At 46.5% G+C, this 7,630-nt stretch overlaps 2 non-coding genes across 2 annotated transcripts; both read left to right on the top strand.

Moving 5' to 3' along the window:
- The first annotated feature begins 3,138 nt into the window (after positions 1–3,138).
- trnas-aga (transfer RNA serine (anticodon AGA)) lies at positions 3,139–3,220 on the top strand. Its single transcript has one exon. It is a non-coding gene; the product is annotated as a tRNA-Ser (tRNA).
- A 127-nt stretch (positions 3,221–3,347) lies between these two features.
- LOC144695121 (U11 spliceosomal RNA) lies at positions 3,348–3,479 on the top strand. Its single transcript, XR_013579882.1, has one exon. It is a non-coding gene; the product is annotated as a U11 spliceosomal RNA (small nuclear RNA).
- The last annotated feature ends 4,151 nt before the right edge of the window (positions 3,480–7,630 follow it).

The following is a 7,630-nucleotide window of genomic DNA, read 5'->3' on the forward strand; positions in this document are numbered from 1 at the left end:
AATTGCAGGAGGATGATGACAACATGCAGTGAGGACCCTCCATAGATCTTCACATAGCCTCTAAGAATGTCTGACTCCTGTCTGGCTGAGAAAGCTCGCTTGCACTCTGTGATCAGGGTCATATCATGGAGACGCAGCCATGAAACTTTATAAGCACCTGACCCTTTGTCCGCCTTCAGCACCTGAGCCCTTCAGGAGCACAGCGTCACTGGTCACAGATACTGAGGAGATGGGGGCAGCCCCACCTTAAAGGTGCACACAGAGAGAATGATGGAACTCTGTGACACCTGTCCACACTATTCTGGCAGCAATGACCAGCACCATCAAGGTGCAGGCATCACTAATATGTCCAGGGAGTGTGAGGCCAGACCATCACTTTGGTCTGAAGGCCGCACAGAGCACAGGGAAGAGGCCCTGGACTGAGACACCTGTCTTTATCTTGTGCAGAAAGGTTTCACATCTGAGTGACATGAATGCTGCTCATCAGAACAAGGAGACACAGGCAGGGAGACATTCTTGGGAGTTTATTGACAAAAGTGAACAGTATGTACAAGTGATTAACACCCATGCTCAGGCTGTGCAACTACATTGCCTTAACTTTCCTAACCCTGCCTCTGCGCTTGCTGCTATGCCCTGTCTGTGATGACTTTGGTGGGCATCCTCTGGAAGGCCGAGACCTGGAGGGCCCCAGCCTGCTTTCAGGATCCTGCTGTGGGGCAATGGCACCTTCCTTGGCCTGTGGAGATGGAGCTGCTGAGGTCACAGGAAAACGGGGTTCAGATGGGCCGGACACTCCCCGAGTCCCCTGGATGGATGGCCCCCGGGGGTACAATTGCTGATTCTTCTCCCTATGGGTGCCTGAGGGCCCCTGGCTGATCACTTAGGGAGAAGGGATAGCTGGAGTGAGATTGAGCTGCCCTGTATCCCATTTGTGTGCACACTGTTGGAAGCCAATTATGATGTTGGTGATGGAGTTCAGCCCGTGCAGCAGTGCAGGGGCAACGTCCTGGACTAAGGTCTCCATGGCGGCCGCTGTCCTACCAGTGTTGACCTCGGTATGTTGCAATGCCAGCACTATCACCTCAGCCTGAGGGCGGATGGCCTCCTCCATTGTGCCTTGCAAACTGAGGAGTGCAATGGACATGCCTTCCTGATGTTCCCGAGCTTGCCTTTGCAGCTCCACCTATTAAAACATGACTGAGTCCAGAGGCTCGTCATCTGACTTGGGCTCAGCAATGTTCTGGCCTCCAGCAATCCTCCTGGGAAGTCACTGCCTCTGCCTGCTGTGGATCAGGAAGTGTGATGTGATCACCAGATTGTGATCCCAAGGCTACTCTAAAGCTAGGTCCCACTGAGGTGTGCGTCTCTGTGCAGGTGAAGGGTGTGGGTGAGCGCTATGACAGGTCTTCAGGGAGGGTTTCAGCAAATTCCTCTTCTGAGCTTCCCTCAGGTCTTGATTAGAGGCCCTGGGTCATGGACTCTGTCGGCTGTTTGGCAGATGTGCCTGCGAAAGCAAGGGGAGATAATTAGTGCATGACAGTGGCCTGTGAAACAGGACACATCACTCACAGCATGGTTGTCTGATGGATGTTGCACTGCTGGACTCTCACTTTGTAGAGCTGCACCGACCTGACCATCAGCACGTGGCCGGTCCAGATCCTTGCCGGCCAGCTGGATGGCTCTGTTTTCAATGTCCGTGAGGACCTTGGTGTCAGGCATTCCTCCACCGCTCTGCGTCCTCTCCCTCTTCTGTGTGCCAGCTTGTCCTGCATGAATAGAGATGGAGAGAGTGTAAGCAGGGTGCCTGCCAGGCCAGATGATAAATATGCCTGGCATGTGTGGGTGGTGAGTAGCTCCACAGATGGGATGAGGACAATGAAGTTGAGTGTGAGAGAGTGAATGGTGATGTCCCTTGAGCTGGCAGTGAGTGAGAGCCCTGTGGATGTGTGACGGGTTTGTGAGTGCGTGAATTGAGAGTGATGAGAAGAATGACTTAACCTGGTGGAACGAAGGAGATCATTCATCCTCTTGCGGCACTGGGTGGCTATCCTCTTTTGTAGGGTGTTGGCGCTGACCACTGCTGCCACTGCCTCCCAAGTTGGATTGGATGTTGCTGCCCTGCCTGCCGTCAGAGCGGGGGTACAGGACACAGGACATCACGGCGAGCCTCCACTGCTTCCACAAGATGCTTGAGGGACGTGTCATTGAACCTGGGGGTCTGAGATCTTTTTGCCTTTCGGGGCTATCCTGCCTTCCATGCAGCAGTCCTGGGCTGGAAGTACTATGCGTGGCTGCATTTTAAATATGGTGCCCGGGGTGATGAAGCAGCGAGGTGATGGCACGGCGGGTGAATGAGAGCCCGCCCGCCATGGAAACGGCGTGTTTCCCGGGAATGCATGATTGATGCGGCGGCTTTGGGATGATACAGAAGCTGCCATCCCGGCTGGTGGGTAAAACATCATTTTCCCTGCCCAATACCACACTTGGTGCAAATTGGGACGATTCTGCCCACTGTTTCAACTGAAACTTCTATACCATCCCCTACAAAGCTAATTCATCTCTGCATGCCTATATCATTGTGGAAGTCATACCTACAGGAAAAGTGAATTATCCAGCATCAAATTTTAGCCTGCTGATCCCTGTGAAGGAATACAGCATTGGACTTTTATCCTGAGCTCTGGGCCCATGTGGAAAAATAATTCTTTGCTCTGTGGCCTTTGCTCTGTAAATATTTCTTTCTCTATCGCTCTTTTATTGTATGAATGCACAGGGGGCTATGTAGCAACACCCCCTCCCACATTTTGAGTGTGCGTGAATAATCTAGCTCTCTAAGTTTACCCCACTGCTAGTTTGCTGTGGGGCTATTAATAGAAATTGGATCACACCAAAACTGAGGGGTTGGGAAATAACCGTCGCTTATTAAGGAGGAAATCAAAATCAAAACACCTTTCTGTTTACGGTGGGTGTTGGAGAAAAAAAAAATCAGCGCTGTTTAAATTAAAGCCCCTCCTGTCTGTAACAAATGTCCGCAGTTAAATTTGAGAATCTTATATTATCTGGGATTGTATCACTTTTTTTTTCACTGCCAGAATTCATTCTTATCTGAAATTCTGCCAAACTCAGTAGCTAGTGCATTAAGTTGTTGTGGCTGAGTGGTTAAGGTGATGGATTAGAAATCCATTGGGGTCTCCCTGTACAGGTTCAAATTCTGTTGACTACACATCTTTACTTGTTTGCCTATGGCCATACTAGCCTGAAAAAAAAATCTGATCTTGGAAGCTAAGCAGACTCAGGCCTGGTTAGTACTTGGATGGGAGGCTGCCTGGGAATACCAGGTGTAGTAGGCTTAAAAGGGTTTCTGCTGTGAATAGCACATAGATGAGGTGCTTGTGCTCTATCTGTGTGGAATTGAGATCAAGATATTTCAGAAGTGCAATCTTTGTTTCTTAGAACTCTGGAGATTGTTTGTCTCTGCTCTGCAAACGAAAAGAGTAGGATGAGAATAGGTGTCCATGTTTAAGAGGCAATAATTGAAGAAGGAGCTCTCGCAATGGAGATGGATGTGCAGCAGGTTAAAAACTATACCATTGGTTTTGGAATGTTTGAGAGGGAGAATATTTTAATCGACATTTCATAGTCGTAGCTGCAATAGTTTAATCATCTAATTTTGCGCCTATTGTGTATGTGTTTTCCCTACTTGTGGCAACCATGAATTGAGGACAGTTTTGCAAGTGTCACTTTTGCATTTGAATCACAAATAAATTGTAAAACAACCTTTGTGACTTTATCAAACTACACTGGCAAAAATACAAAAAGTGAGATTCATGAATTTTTCATATCACTACTGTTTAAAAAGTGGTGCGATTCTCTACATTCAGGTCAGTAGGTGAGCTATATTATTTATTATATTTTATTTTGCAACCTGCTGCTAATGATCCCATGCTGAGTGATTGGTATCCATATGTTACCCTCTTCACAATAATACAGTCAGGTGCGTGAAGAAATTCAAGCTGGTATTTGGGAACTCAAGAGATTGATTCATTTGCTTAGCAGTAATCCTCAGCGCATATGACAATAGAAAGAACAAAAAGAGTGATTAAGAAAAGTAGCTATTAAAAAAGGACTGGTTTATTAAAATCAGGATTGAACAGTGGAAGCAGATGAAGAGTTAACGTTGAATCCAATATGACTCCCCTTCAGCATTTAGGTTTTATCCAACATCTCCACTGTTCAGCATCAACAGTATTTTGTTTTCATTTCAGATCTCCAATTAAAATGCAACTGCTTTGAGTTTCTTTCCTACCCCCACCCCTGCACTTCCACGACCTTTCATGGGATGCTAGCATTGCTGGCAAGGTCAGCGTTTGTTGCCCATCCCTAATTAGGAAGGTGCTGATGAGCCATCTTCATGAACTGATGCAGTCCATTTGGTGTAAATATACCCACGGTGCTGTTAGGGAGGAGCATCCAGCTTTTTGATCCGATACAGTTCAAAGTCGGGATGTGTGGCTTGGACAGGAACTTGCAGTTGGTGATGTTCCCATGCACCTGCTGCTATCGTCCTTCTAGGTGTTAGAGGTCACGGGTTTAGCAGGGGCTTTCAAAGAAGCCTTGGTGTGGTGCTGCACTGCATCTTGTAGATGATACACACTTGCTGCCCCTGTGCACTGGCAGTGGAGGGAGTGAATGTTTAAGGTGGCGAATGGTATGCCAAACAAGTGGGCTGCTTTGTGTTGGATGGTGTCGAAGTTCTTGAGTGTTGTTGGAGCTGCACTCATCCAGAGAAGGAGAGTACCCCATCACCCTGCTGACTTGTGCATTGTAGCTGCAGGACAGGCTTTAGGAAGTCAGATGGTGAGTTACTTCCAGCCACAGTAATTATATGACTGGTCCAGTTCAGTTTCTGGTCAAAGGTAACCCCCAAGATGTTGATGGTTGAGGATTCAGCAATGTTAATGCCATTGACATCAAGGGGAGATGATCAGATTTAATCTTGTTAGAGATGGTCATTGCCTGGCACTTGTGTGGTGTAGAGAACTTCTTCATTGCTTTTGTGTTCACTGCAGCTGACCCACTCCATCCTTCTCCAGAACCACATTTCACGGCTTTTGGTCTTGGAATGTCTGCTTTTCTCAAGGTCCACATTTCAGCCCCATACAAAACACTCCAAATCACAGTCTGGATAATTATTTTCTTAAGATCTCTATTCATTCCCTATGCTGAGCAATGCTTTATGTTTGGAGCAATTCTAGCTCAGAATACTTAACGACAGTAAACATTTTCCGACAAAACGCTTCACAGGCACTTAAATTGTGATAATGTTCCAGCTGTTAACCATTTATCCTGACCTCTGCTTTCTCACCGTCATTTCTTCCAACCTTCTTTATATTTTTTTACATTTGTTTTCATTCTGTAAGTTTTCACCACTTTATTCATTCTACCCATTAATATCTGTAGATCTCCTGCTGTGCTGGCCACCTGTCCATCCGTAAACCTCTCTACCTTCACCAATTAACCTCCCACTTTGACACCTTTCTGTATTTCAGCTAGTGTTTCCTTTGTCATTGCTTCAGAATAGATGTTAAAGACCAATGTTGATAGCAGACAACTTTGTCTTACCCCACGCCCAATTACACCGGGGGCAGGATTTTTCGCTCAGCGTGCAGGTGCGTGCCCGACACGCTCAAGCATGAAATAAAGCGTGTTGGCATCGGCCGAGCACGCTGACATCATCGCGCACGTGCGCAATAGTCCGGTCGGTGGGTGCGCGCCGGAGCCAGCAGCGTGCCCGCCAACAACTAAAAGGCCTTGAAAGGCCATTAAGTTAACAATTGTGCTGAAGTTTTCACTGCCCATTCGACATAACGGTTGATGGGCAGGCGAAAGGGCAAGTGGCCTTTGCATATTTTAGGAAACCTCATCCACGGGCGGGGTGAGGTTTTCTAAAAAGCAAATAAAAATAGAATAAAAATTTTACGCTTGAATTAAAAACATGTCCCTACTCATGTGACTCTGCCACATGAGGGGACATGTTTTATGACATTTTTATTTTGTTCATTAGTTTTTTTAAACAGCGCTTCATGTCCCTGAGGTAGCTCCGTGCCTTAGGGAGATTGAACCGCTCTTTTGTGCGCGTGCATGAAGTTCGTGCTAGGCCTGCTCGCCCTCCTCCCACCGCTTGCACAGGCAGCGCTGAGCGCAGGTGGCAGTCGGCTTCCTGACTGCCCCCACCCACCCCTGCTGAGCACCCCCGCCAAGGGCAAAATTCTGCCCCAGGGTTTAGTTTCACCATATACTGCCCTGATTGTAGCAGTCTGTCCCATGTACAGAGCTGCAATCATTCTTTAATTTCTCCAGTCAACTCTGATCACGTCCGACATTTTCAACAGCTTTAGCCAGTTTACCCTGTTGCAAGCTTTTCCATAATCCACGAAGCAGGGTACATTTCTTGCTTGCTTTCTATGCCTCTTTTCACAGAATCACAATTGATACGGTGCGGAAGGAGGCCATTCAGCCCATCATGCCTGCACCGGCTCTCCAATTGAGCATTGTGGCTCAGTGCTATTTGCCTGCCTTTTCCCCGTAACCTTGCACATTATTTAAATGGAAACAATCATCTTAAGCCCTCTTGAATGCCTCGATTGAACCTGCCTCTACCACACTTCCAGGCAGTGCATCCCAGGCCCGAACCACTCGCTGTGTGAAAAAGTTTTTTCTCACATCGCATTTGCTTCTTTTGCAAATCACTTTAAATCTGTGTATTCTCAATTTCAGTCCTCTCATGAACGGAAACAGTTTCTCCCTACCTACTCCGTCTAGCCCCTAATGATTTTGAAAACCCCTATTGAATCTCCTCTGGGCCTTGTCCTCTCCAAGGAGAACAGTCCCAACTTCTCTAATCCATCTTTATAACTGAAGTTTCTCATCCCTGGAAGCATTTTGTAAACCTCTTCTGCACTGCCTCTGATGTGTTCACATCCTTTCTAAAGTGTGGCACTCAGAATTGTACACGATACTCCAACTGAAGTCTAACTAGAGTAGTTGTTTTGGTTAACAATGTTACTACCTCTATGGTTCCATAACCCTTCCTAAAACCAGATTAATCACAGCTGATGTAATGGCTTGCTTTGGCTTCCAGCCTATTTTCTGGGATCTTTAACAATATTTTAGATGCACCTCTAATCCAAGTTATACTGTGATGCTCTTCAGATGTCACAGTATTTGTCTTCTTCAATGGGACCATTGTGTAAGGGCTAGGGCCGAGTAGCACAAGTTTCTTGTTACCTACTCTCCAAATCCTTATTATATATGCAGGGATTTCATCATTTTCTTCTGCTTTTCCTGTCTTTAGTTCTTTTATAACTCTAAATATTTCATACTGCAGAAGATCAGATCCGAAATCATCATGGAAAATGTCTTCTTTCTCTGGTTCTAGATTGGCTTGTTATATGGATCTTCAACATACTCTTCCATCTATTCTTTACTTCCTCTACTATCAATTCCTCTTTGCACCTACTTACCTCTCCTTCCTCCAGTCAATTCCTTTATCTTCTCATAGAGTGTCTGTTTTTTGTAGTTCTTCCGATTCTCTGCACAGCTTTCCCCATCAACTGTCTCCTGCCTGGTCAGT

Source organism: Cetorhinus maximus, chromosome 20 (genome assembly GCF_964194155.1).
Source record: "Cetorhinus maximus chromosome 20, sCetMax3.hap1.1, whole genome shotgun sequence".
Classification (NCBI taxonomy): domain Eukaryota; kingdom Metazoa; phylum Chordata; class Chondrichthyes; order Lamniformes; family Cetorhinidae; genus Cetorhinus; species Cetorhinus maximus.